Source organism: Oncorhynchus mykiss, chromosome 14 (genome assembly GCF_013265735.2).
Source record: "Oncorhynchus mykiss isolate Arlee chromosome 14, USDA_OmykA_1.1, whole genome shotgun sequence".
In the NCBI taxonomy this organism is placed as follows: domain Eukaryota; kingdom Metazoa; phylum Chordata; class Actinopteri; order Salmoniformes; family Salmonidae; genus Oncorhynchus; species Oncorhynchus mykiss.
In genome coordinates this window covers 26,775,482-26,789,591 of record NC_048578.1, presented here as the reverse complement: position 1 = coordinate 26,789,591, position 14,110 = coordinate 26,775,482, and the positions used below count along the sequence as shown (strand labels likewise).

Here is a 14,110-nt window from a genome sequence, read left to right as displayed (position 1 = left end):
GTTTAGAGGGACGGCCAGGTCTTGGTAGATTTGCAGTGGTCTGATACTCCTTCCATTTCAATATTATCGCTTGCACAGTGCTCCTTGGGATGTTTAAAGCTTGGGAAATATTTTTGTATCCAAATCCGGCTTTAAACTTCTTCACAACAGTATCTCGGACCTGCCTGGTGTGTTCCTTGTTCTTCATGATGCTCTCTGCGCTTTTAACGGACCTCTGAGACTATCACAGTGCAGGTGCATTTATACGGAGACTGGATTACACACAGGTGGATTGTATTTATCATCATTAGTCATTTAGGTCAACATTGGATCATTCAGAGATCCTCACTGAACTTCTGGAGAGAGTTTGCTGCACTGAAAGTAAAGGGGCTGAATAATTTTGGACGCCCAATTTTTCAGTTTTTGATTTGTTAAAAAAGTTTGAAATATCCAATAAATGTCGTTCCACTTCATGATTGTGTCCCACTTGTTATTGATTCTTCACAAAAAAATACAGTTTTATATCTTTATGTTTGAAGCCTGAAATGTGGCAAAAGGTCGCAAAGTTCAAGGGGGCCGAATACTTTCGCAAGGCACTGTAGATGCGATAATAAATAAGAATGCGTGATATTCTATCAACATAAGATTGCTTTCTCTCATATAACCCTGATTCAATAATAAAACATCCTCTGAAGACACAAAGATAGCTTATCTGAAACATAGCCATTCCTACATAGCTCTATCACTCTAACCAAAACACATAAAACCTCCTAAACAATCACTACTGAAATAGTACTAAATACAAACGTCACAGGCCTCAACCAGACCATGTGTCCCTATCATTTTGTGTGTCTCTTTGATATCGTCAACTTTCTCTCTATAGATGATTAACATTTTTCTGCAGAATCTGATTAGAGCAATTGCGTTACTTCCTAAATTCAATACGCTGCGGCACGGTAATGTGTTGGTTGCCGTGGTCACGACGGGCGGCGGAACCCGGTGTCCTGACAGGAGAGACGACGGGCGCAATTACCACCCCTCTCAAATTGATGTCTCCTCCATCACAATTACCCACAATCCTCACTGCAGCCAACAGCGTGCCGAGAACACAACACAAGCCTCTCACAAGGATAGAACCCCAAACTAGAATAGGTACTCATACCTCCCTCTGTACAAGGAAGATCTACTATTATTTATCTATCCTGAGACAAACAAGGAACTATTAACAAAATAACTGCCCTCCTTACATTCTATTCATCATTATTTTTTAAACATTTTTGTAATTTATCAGACTCTCTTATCAAGAGCGACTTACATTAGCAATTAGGGTGAAGTGCCTTGCTCAAGGGCACATTGACAGATTATTCAACTAGTTGGCTTGGAGATTCGAACCAGCAACCTTTTGGTTACTTGTCCAAAGCCCTTAACCGCGAGGCTACAGTATATGCAGGCACAATTACAGCCCCTCTCAGTTTGATGTCTTTACATCACAATTACCCACAACCCTCACTTCAGACAGCGTGCCGTCAGCAAAAGCCAGAGTACCACAAGGATAGAATTATGCCCAAACCTGCCTCTAGTAACACATTGTCTTCCTCTATATCTAACAGATGCAGTCCCTATCCTTCTCCCTACATTACACCATGCCTAAGTCTTACCACGTGTTTTCACAAAAAACATGGTACGTCCTGAATAATGAACAACATGACAGGCCGTGGGTCACAGCAATCCAGGGATCCCCCGTTTGCAAAGCACCCCCCCCCCCCAACACACACACACACACACACACACACACACACACACACACACAGAGTCCCAAATGGCACCCTATTCCCTATATAATGCACTACTTTTGAACAGGGCCAGAAACTAGTGCTCTATGTAGGGAATAGGGTGCCATTTGGGATGCAGCCCTGACTCACAGCCACTCAATGTGGATTCTGCTACGTTATCTTGAGCAAAGTGAAATGCACATGGACCTTCCATTGTGACTCTGCAAATGCATTTGAGTAGATTTTCCCTTAAGTCCTGAATAGTCAGCCAATGTTTAATAGTGAAACTGTATGTGCCTGTGTGTGTGTTCCCAAGCCCTGGCGCTGGGTATAGTTAGAGCATGAGGCTGCATGCCTGTGACTCACATGGTAATCTCTCTCTCCCAGTTGTGTTGGGTGCCATCCACCCCTGGGCCAGCAAGGGAGTGTCAGGTAAAGGGCATGAGGGGTGTGTGCGTGTGGATGTGTGTGTGGATAGGTGTGTAAGTGGGGGTCACACTCTATTGCCAAAATATTGCAATTACGCATCCAGTATGAGTTAATGTGACTAAAGTCCAAAACACCTATTATGTGAGTAAATGGGTGTGTGTGTGTTATTTATGAGTATTGTGTGTGCGTGTGTGTGTGTGTGTTTCATAACTGTGACAGATCATCTCCTGAGGCTTCACTGACATCCTCTGTGCAAGGATGTCGTGAGGGATTAACACCAAGGACTCTGGATCATGCATAACCTACTGCCCCCTCGGTCCCATTCTGTTATTCAAAACACAAACACTTCTAAAATAACAACATTCACTGATGCTGCACTACACTATACAGCAGTGACAATAACTGATAAAAGCATAGGAATTATAGTCACTGTAAAAAAATATATTTTTTAAAGTTAACAGAGTAACTTGTTAGTTCCTAGGGGCATGTCGAATAACTTTGTTGCCAGTCTCCAATGAGAGTGAGCAACATGTGGCAAGATCAACAGAGATGGTTCATTGATCAACAGAGATCATTGATCAGCATTACAAAACCGTTTAAACTGGCCAAAGTTCAAACCATACAGAAAAATAAGCTATTGTCAAAATTATCTCAACTATTCTTAAAGTAGCATAATTTTCATACTATTCATACTGAATAGTCGCAAGTCAATGTTAAATTGATTTATAACCGCTGTGTCAAACCGGAACGGCTCAATAAACTCATTAAAAATACAGCACACACTCTCGCACAATCTCATTCTGACTGAAAAAAACGTCAGAATAATTTTACTGTGATGGGAACCAGAGGAAAAGACTCACAGGAGATCGAGAAGAAAGTCGAAATGAACGTCATATTCCTCTTTCCACATTTTCTCTCCCGCATTCGAGGATTGGGATCAGTGTCAAGGAACGCGCGACATCATCCAGCAGTGTTCTGTAAAATCCGGCATTCGATCGATTGCGGTATTTACCCAAAGAGGCTTAAGCAATCCGATTTCGTCAGTCTTTTCCTACACAAACGGTACTCGAAGCCCCGCATGGTTATTACCAGGCTTAAGAGCACAGAATGATCTAACTACAGTGTGTGTAGCCTACTGCCGTTCCCCATAATGTGAATGGATGTGAGATTTTTTTTCAATAAGGTTCTTGGAGGTCTCCCTCAAAAGGATGTGAGGGGCGGAGCGACAGAATCTACTGAATTATGTTCCTAAATCTTGTTAGTATACACTCCCTTTGATGATCATGCAGGTCTGTACATAGCCCATTAGGCTACTCCCTCACTGGTCTTTTCCCATAGGTTATGTTGTGATGCAAAGAAAAGCCTGTTTTCTTTTGACCTAAGGCTACATTTTGTTGTGTCACAGCCTGAATTTAAAATGGATTACATTGAGACTTTGTGTCACTGCCTACACGCAATACCCCATAATGACATCACAATACCCCTTAATGACATCACAATACCCCATAATGTGAATGTGTAGTTATGTTTTTAGAAATGATTACAAATTAATATAAAATGAAAAGCTGAAATGTCTTGAGTCAACCCCTTTGTTATGGTAAGCCTAAATAAGTTCAGGAGTAAAAATGTGCTTAACAAGTCACATAATAAGTCGCATGGACTCACTCTGTGTGCAATAATAGTGTTTAACATGATTTTTGAAGGACTGCCTCATCTCTGTACCCCACACATGCAATTATCTGTAAGGTCTCTTAGTCGAGCAGTTAATTTCAAACACAGATTCAACCACAAAACCAGGGAGGATTTCCAGTGCCTCTCAACGAAGGGTACCTATTGCTAGATGGGTAAAAAAAAGTTATTAATTACACTTTGGATGGTGTATCAATACACCCAGTCACTACAAAGATACAAGGTCCTTCCTAACTCAGTTGTCGGAAAGGAAGGAAACCGCTCAGGGATTTCACCATGAGACAGTTACAGAGTTTAATGGTTGTGATAGAAGAAAACTGAGGATGGGTCAACAACATTGTAGTTACTCCACAATACTAACCTAAATGACAGAGTGAAAATAAAGAGGCCTGTACAGAATAAAAAATATTCCAAAACATGCTTGTTTGCAATAAGGCACTAAAGTAAAACTGCTAAAAATGTGGCAAAGAAATGAACTATGTCCTGAATACAAATCGTTATGTTTGGGGCAAAGAGTACCAATCTTCATATTTTCAGGCATGGTGGTGGTTGCATCATGTTATGGGTACACTTGTCATCGTCAAGGACTCTAGTTTTTTAGAATAAAAATAAACGGAATAGAGCTAAGCACAGGCACAATCCTAGAGGAAACCTGGTTCAGTCTGCTTTCCAATAGACACTGGAAGACGAATTCACCTTTCAGCAGGACAATAACCTAAAACACAAGGCCAAATATAAACTGGAGTTGCTTACCAAGACGGAAGTGAATGTTCCTGAGTGGCCTAGTTACAGCTTTGACTAAATTGGCTTGAAAAACTATGGCAAGACAATGTCCGTCTAGCAATAATCAACAACCAAATTGACAGAGCTTGAAGAATTGTAAAAATAATAATGTGCAAATATTTTACAATCCAGGTGTACAAAGGAACAGGATGTTGTCATTACCATGGTGATGCAATTCACTGACAAGGATTCTAGTGAAGCCCTTGGTGTTACGAATCTCTTTGTCGTCTCAGGAGGAGTAGGAAGGATCGGACCAATACGCAGCGTGGTGTCGATGTTACTTTATTAGCACTGAACACACAAAACAAAATAACAAAGTGAATGGAAGAAACGAAACAGTTCTGTAAGGTGACATACACTAAACAGAAAACAACCACCCACAAATCATAGTGGGAGCACAGGCTACCTAAGTATGGTTCTCAATCAGAGACAACGATTGACAGCTGCCTCTGATTGGGACACATACCAGGCCAAAAGCAGAAATACAAAACATAGAACAAAAACATTGAATGCCCACCCCAACCCACGCCCTGACCAAACTAAAACAGAGACATACAAAAGGAACTAAGGTCAGAACGTGACAGTACACCCCCCCCCCCCCCCCCCCCCCCCCAAAGGTGCGGACTCCGGCCGCTAAACCTAACCCCATAGGGGAGGGTCTAGGTGGGCATCTGTCCGTGGTGGCGGCTCTGGCGTGGGACGTGGACCCCACTCCACCATAGTCTTGGCCCACTTAAGTGGCGCCCTTGGAGCGGTGCCCCTCGCCGCCGACCTCGGACTGGGGACCCTTGCAGCGGGCCCCGAATAGATGGGAGATTCTGGCAGCGTCGGACAGGCGGGAGACTCCGGCAGTGCCGGCGTGAAGGGCGACTGGCAGCGCCGGAGTGAAGGGCAATTCTGGCAGCGCCAGAGTGAAGGGCAATTCTGGCAGCGCCGGAGTGAAGGGCAATTCTGGCAGCGCCGGAGTGAAGGGCGACTCTGGCAGCTCCTGACGGACGGGCGGCTTTGGCAGCTCCTGACTGACGGGCGGCTCTGGCAGCTCCTTACTGACGGGTGGCTCTGGCAGCTCCTGACTGACAGGCGGCTCTGGCAGCTCAGGACAGACTTACCCAGAAAGACTCATAGCTGTAATCACTGCCAAAGGTTATTCTAACATGTATTGACTCAGAGGTGTGAATACTTATGTAAATTATATGTTTCTGTATTTCATTTTCAATACATTTGCAAACATTTCTAAAAACAAGTTTTCACCTTGTTATGTGCTGTTGTGTGAGAAAAAAATATATTTAGGAATCAGGCTGTAACACAACAAAATGTGGAATAAGTTAAGGAATATGAATACTTTCTGAAGGCACTGTAACTCTTCAGAATATTAGTCAGATTCAAAGGATGTGTCATATTCAAAGGCAGGTCCAGTTCTATCGTACAGCTATGGTGTTGTCCTTCTATTTGGCCCTATTGTTGTGTTTTGCGATGCCAACCATCTCTGACTCACCCTCCAAAAGCAGAAGAAGACGTGGGTGGCATTGTGATAGGTATAGATAACTGGCCCAGACACACACACATGCACGCACACACACACACACACACACACATGCTCACACACACACACACTCACACACACACACGCTCACACATACACACACACACACTCACACACACGGTCACACACACACACACACGCTCACACACAACACACACACACACACACACACACACACACACACGGTCACACACACACACACACACACACACACGCTCACACACACACACACACACACACGCTCACACACACACACACATACACACACACACACACACACACACAAACAGGCAGATATTAATCACCCAGTCTGACTCATCAATACATGGTCCCTCTGTTTTTAAACCCTTCTGATCTTGAGGAATCATGGAGACAAAAAGAAAGGGAGAAGACAAGGAGGGGAGAGGGGGATAGAGGGTAGGAACCTCGGACCATTATCTAGACTAGGCCATAATGACAGCCATTATCTAGACTAGACCATATAGACAGCCATTATCTAGACTAGACCATATAGACAGCCATTATCTAGACTAGACAATATAGACAGCCTTTATCTAGACTAGACCATATAGATAGCCATTGAAAGCTCTTAGAACATAGAGTCTCCGACATACATGTTGTGACAGGACCATAATAGGCCCTGATCACTAAGCTAGATGGAAATAGGATGTTGTCATCACCATTGTGATGCAATTCATTGACAAGGATTCTAGTGAAGAAATTGTTTATATAAGGCAAACGGGTCACACAGAGATTCAATCCACCAGCGCCATCTGACCTCTCAAATGGCCACCACATTCTAACATGAACTGACATCAGCATCCCCTTTCTAGCAGGCATCATACACCCGTGAACCCAAACAAGTCTGGGTTGAAAATTTCTGACATATTTATGAGCTCTCACTCCAAATGTAAAATATGCTCCTGCAACGTCTATAGAAGAACACCGTAGGAACAGTAACAATTGGATACAATAATCTTCCATGGGAGCCTACATTGGTTCTCTCCTACTTGAGGACCAATGACGTAGGTCTGGAGAAAGACATACATTCTAAATGTCCTCAGTCAATTACAGTCAAAGTATTTATGATATGTCAAAAAATACAAAGGCAGCTAAAAATGGACGGTGATGGAAATAAATCTTTAAGTCTTTTTTTGTGTGTGTGTGTCTGTGACATATCGCTACTGGAACATGAGTGGATTATCTGCACATTTTACATGGCCAGCACATATTACATGGCCAGCACATATTACATGGCCAGCACATATTACATGGTCAGCACATATTACATGGTCAGCACACATAACATGTCCAGCACATATTACATGGCCAGCACACATAACATGGTCAGCACATATAACATGGTCAGCACATATAACATGGCCAGCACATATAACATGACCAGCACATATTACATGGCCAGCACATATTACATGGTCAGCACATATAACATGTCCAGCACATATAACATGGTCAGCACATATAACATGGCCAGCACACATAACATGGCCAGCACATATAACATGACCAGCACATATTACATGGTCAGCACATATAACATGACCAGCACATATAACATGGCCAGCACATATAACATGGCCAGCACATATAACATGGCCAGCACATATTACATGGTCAGCACATATAACATGTCCAGCACATATAACATGACCAGCACATATAACATGACCAGCACATATAACATGGCCAGCACATATTACATGGTCAGCACATATAACATGTCCAGCACATATAACATGACCAGCACATATTACATGGCCAGCACATATAACATGACCAGCACATATTACATGGCCAGCACATATTACATGGTCAGCACATATAACATGACCAGCACATATTACATGGCCAGCACATATTACATGGTCAGCACATATAACATTGCCAGCACATATAACATGGCCAGCACATATAACATGACCAGCACATATTACATGGTCAGCACATATTACATGGTCAGCACCCATAACATGGTCAGCACATATTACATGGCCAGCACATATAACATGGTCAGCACCCATAACATGGTCAGCACATATAACATGGCCAGCACACATAACATGGCCAGCACATATAACATGGTCAGCACATATAACATGGCCAGCACATATAACATGGCCAGCACATATTACATGGTCAGCACATATAACATGGCCAGCACACATAACATGGTCAGCACACATAACATGGTCAGCACATATAACATGGCCAGCACACATAACATGGCCAGCACATATAACATGGCCAGCACACATAACATGGCCAGCACATATAACATGGTCAGCACATATAACATGGCCAGCACACATAACATGGCCAGCACATATAACATGGCCAGCACACATAACATGGCCAGCACATATAACATGGTCAGCACACATAACATGATCAGCACCCATAACATGGTCAGCACATATAACATGGTCAGCACACATAACATGATCAGCACCCATAACATGGTCAGCACATATAACATGGTCAGCACACATAACATGGCCAGCACATATAACATGGCCAGCACCCATAACATGGTCAGCACATATAACATGGTCAGCACACATAACATGGCCAGCACACATAACATGGTCAGCACATATAACATGGTCAGCACATATAACATGGTCAGCACACATAACATGGTCAGCACACATAACATGGTCAGCACACATAACATGGCAAGCACACATAACATGGTCAGCACACATAACATGGTCAGCACATATAACATGGTCAGCACATATAACATGGTCAGCACATATTACATGGTCAGCACACATAACATGGCCAGCACATATAACATGGTCAGCACACATAACATGGCAAGCACACATAACATGGTCAGCACACATAACATGGTCACCACATATAACATGGTCAGCACATATAACATGACCAGCACATATTACATGGCCAGCACATATTACATGGTCAGCACATATAACATGACCAGCACATATTACATGGCCAGCACATATTACATGGTCAGCACATATAACATGGCCAGCACATATAACATGGCCAGCACATATAACATGACCAGCACATATTACATGGTCAGCACATATTACATGGTCAGCACCCATAACATGGTCAGCACATATAACATGTCCAGCACATATAACATGGTCAGCACCCATAACATGGTCAGCACATATAACATGGCCAGCACACATAACATGGCCAGCACATATAACATGGTCAGCACATATAACATGGCCAGCACATATAACATGGCCAGCACATATTACATGGTCAGCACATATAACATGGCCAGCACACATAACATGGTCAGCACACATAACATGGTCAGCACATATAACATGGCCAGCACACATAACATGGCCAGCACATATAACATGGCCAGCACACATAACATGGTCAGCACCCATAACATGGTCAGCACATATAACATGGTCAGCACACATAACATGGTCAGCACATATAACATGGCCAGCACATATAACATGGCCAGCACCCATAACATGGTCAGCACCCATAACATGGTCAGCACATATAACATGGTCAGCACACATAACATGGCCAGCACATATAACATGGCCAGCACACATAACATGGTCAGCACCCATAACATGGTCAGCACATATAACATGGTCAGCACACATAACATGGTCAGCACATATAACATGGTCAGCACACATAACATGGCCAGCACACATAACATGGTCAGCACCCATAACATGGTCAGCACCCATAACATGGTCAGCACATATAACATGGTCAGCACACATAACATGGTCAGCACATATAACATGGCCAGCACACATAACATGGCCAGCACATATAACATGGCCAGCACACATAACATGGTCAGCACCCATAACATGGTCAGCACATATAACATGGTCAGCACCCATAACATGGTCAGCACATATAACATGGCCAGCACATATAACATGGCCAGCACCCATAACATGGTCAGCACATATAACATGGCCAGCACACATAACATGGTCAGCACATATAACATGGTCAGCACATATAACATGGTCAGCACATATAACATGGTCAGCACATATAACATGGTCAGCACACATAACATGGTCAGCACATATAACATGGTCAGCACATATAACATGGTCAGCACATATAACATGGCCAGCACATATAACATGGCCAGCACATATAACATGAAGCAGAACAATCAGTTCCTCTGATATAGAGATTGATGCTGGTTATTTTATCTTGTCTGGTTACAGCCTCAGATCTATGTATCCTCCTTATCCTGCTCACAGGGGAGAGGGGCCCAGGCTGTCCCAAATGATACCCTATTCCCTTTATAGTGCACTACTTTTGACTAGGGACCATAGGCTCTGGTCAAAAGTAGTGCACTATGAAAGGAATAGGGTACCATTTGGGACGTAACCCAGTCTTGCAGCATGATCACTGGTTACCATACCATCTCCATCACAAGCCTAGCATCTCTGTCTGGCAGAAACGTCATCCGGCCAGCAATGATCTGGATACTTACTGTAAAGCTATTCAGAAACAGATCGATCTACACTGAACAAAAATATAAATGCAACATGCAACAATTTCTAAGATTTTACTGAGTTACAGTTCATATAAGGAAATCAGTCAATTGAAATAAATTAATTAGGCACTAGTCTATGGATTTCACATGACTGGGAATACAGTATATGCATCTGTTGGTCACAGACACCTTAAAAAAAAAGTAGGGGCGTGGATCAGAAAACCAGTCAGTATCTGGGGTGACCACCATTTTCCTAATGCAGCGTTACACATCTCCTTCTCATAGAGTTGATCAGGCTGTTGATTGTGACCTGTGGAATGTTGTCCCTCTCCTCATCAATGGCTGTGCAAAGTTGCTGGATATTGGTGGGACCTGGAACACGCTGTTGAACACATAAATGCAGAGCATCCCAAACATGCTCAATGGGTGACATGTCTGGTGATTAGGCAGTCCATGGAAGAACTAGGACATTTTCAGCTTCCATGAATTGTGTACAGATCCTTGCGACACGGGGCCATGCATTATCATACTGAAACATGAGGTGATGGCGGCGGCTGAGGGCACGACAATGTTCCTCAGGATATCGTCATGGTATCTCTGTGCTTTCAAATTGCCATCGATAAAATTAAATTGTGTATGTTGTCCGTAGCTTATGCCTGCCCATAACATTACCCCACCGCCACAATGGGGCACTCTGTTCACTACGTTGACATCAGCAAATCACTCACCAACACAACGCCATACACACTGTTTGCCATCTGCCCTGTACAGCTGAAACCGGGATTAATCCGTGAAGAGCACACTTCTCCAGTGGCCATGGAAGGTGAGCATTTGCCTACTTTAGTCAGTTAAGACCCTGGTGAGGACGAGGAGCACACAGATGATCTTCCCTGAGACCGTTTCGGACATTTTGTGCAGAATAATGGTTGTGCAAACCCACAGTTTCATCAGCTGTCTGGGTGGCTGGACTCAGACGATCCCACAGGTGAAGAAGCCGGATGTGGAGGTCCTGGGCTGGTGTGGTTAAAATGGGTCTGCGGTTGTGAGGCCGGTTGGATGTGCTGCCAAATTCTTTAAAACGACTATGGAGGCAGCTTATGGTAGAGAAATGAACAGTCAATTATCTGGCAATAGCTCTGGTTGACATTCCTGCATTCAGCATGCAAATTGCACGCTCCCTCAAAACTTAAGATATCTGTGGTATTGTGTTGTGTGGCAAAACTGCACATTTTAGAGTGGCCTTTTATTGTCCCCAGCACAAAGTGCTCCTGTGTAATAATCATGCTGTTTAATCAGCTTCTTGATATGCCACACCTGTCAGGTGGATGGATTATCTTGGTAAATGAGAAATGCTCACTAACAGGGATGTAAACACATTTGTTCACAAAATTTGAGAGAAATAAGCTTTTTGTGCATATGGAACATTTCTGGGAACTTTTATTTCAGCTCATGAAACATGGGACCAACACTTTACATGTTGGGCGTGTATTTTTTTGTTCAGTATAGGTAGCACCAGCTGGCTTTCTAAGCTGTAATACTAGGACTACATGTGTGTCCTCCTGTTCAGATTGAGAGTGGCTGGGGATTTCAGCCATAGAGCTATATGGATTAGAGCTAAATTCCAACTGTCCTGGCCCACTGCTGTAGAGAAAGAAGCAGTTTGATGCTCTCATAGAGGGCGACTGATACAGTGAACTGACTGACTGGCTGACTGAGTGGCTGACCGAGTGGCTTACTGACTGACTGATTCACTGAGTGGATGACTGACAGACTGACTGACTGAGTGGCTGACTGACTGAGTGGCGGACTGACTGGCTTACTAACTACCTGACTGACTGACTAACTGACTGGCTTCCTAACTGGCTGACTGGTTGGCTGAGTGCTTTTCTCCTCTTCTTTTCTGCAGTTGCTGTTTCCTGCTGAGATAAAGACTAGTTACCCACAATATACTCTATAATGATGTTAGCATTGGGGCTACCAGCTGGGTTTGGGAGAGGTGGGGAACAGAGAGGGGGGGAAGGAAGGGCAGAAGTTAAGGATAAAAGGAGGAGTAGAGAAAATAAGGGGGAGAGGGAGGGAAGAGAGGGAAAGGGAGGGGAGAAGTGAGATGGAGAGAAGGAGGAGACGAGAGAGAAGGAACATGGGAAGGAAAAAGAGAGAGGGGGGGATTGGTAGCACTGGAGACTAAAGGTCTGACTGTAAAATAGAACAGACATTGTGCATCGTACTCTGTTTCACAGAATGATGTAAACGAATGATGTAAACAAAAAGCTCATTCCTGCTACTCGACACATCCTCAGTGAGAGATGCACGAGAACAGAAAGAGACTCCAAATATGATCACTCAAATGTAACTCCCCTACACAAGTATCTACTCCAGATCGGTAAACTGCAGAAGTCAAAGTGTTCTCCCCTTTCTCTCCCTCTAACACACAGACTGGGAATCTCTCCCTCTAACACACAGACTGGGAATCTCTTCCTCTAACACACAGACTGGGAATCTCTTTCTCTAACACACAGACTGGGAATCTTTTCCTCTAACACACAGACTGGGAATCTCTTCCTCTAACACACAGCCTGGGAATCTCTCCCTCTAACACACAGACTGGGAATCTCTCCCCCTAACACAAAGACTGGGAATCTATCCCTCTAACTCACAGACTGGAAATCCCTCCCTCTAGCACACAGACTGGGAATCTCTCGCTCTAACACACAGACTGGGAATCTCTCCCTCTAACACACATACTGGGGCTTGCTCTGCACCCACTGGGCAGAGGAAGGCCAAAGACGATGATGTCACCACCAAAACAATGCCTCATTCAGCTAGGGGCGGGCGGGCAGGAAGCAGGCTCTCGCTTAAACGACAACATCTGCAGAAACAGAGAGAGAGTGCGAGACAGAGAGAGAGACAGAGAGAGAGAGAAAGAGAGAGAGAGTGAGAGAGAGAGGGAGAAAGATAGAGAGACAGACAGAGACAGAGACAGAGAGAGAGAGATGCTCTCTTTGAGAACTATGGCTCATAAATACACTGAGCATGTATGATTTTTTCTCTCCCACCATTCTGGAATCCATAATGGAATTCAGAATGATCTCTAATGCAATCAGTTCTAGAATTCACCACAACAGCAGCCTTTAGAATTCTGTCTGTCAGACTTTCTAGAAAGAGGCACTTAGCTCCATGATATCCTGCACTGATTCAGAAGTGGAACACCAAGTGATCAGCAGAACAGTTAGACAGTATCCCAGCAGACTGCAGTGATCTCTGACAATCTGACACTGTTTGAAACATTAGACCCAGAGACTGTGGTCCTGTGGGGATAGTATAATGGCTCCTGACCTATGTCCAGGTCTCATGTTCCCATGTGTTTCACATTACCACGCTACACTAGTGGCTGAGTGGAGC

At 43.8% G+C, this 14,110-nt stretch overlaps 1 protein-coding gene across 2 annotated transcripts in view; it reads right to left on the bottom strand.

The window, feature by feature from the left end:
- The window catches only part of LOC110489086 (PH and SEC7 domain-containing protein 2), a 42,283-nt gene that overhangs the window by 11,814 nt on the left and 16,359 nt on the right, over positions 1-14,110 (bottom strand). The gene's annotated exons all lie outside the window — the stretch shown is intronic.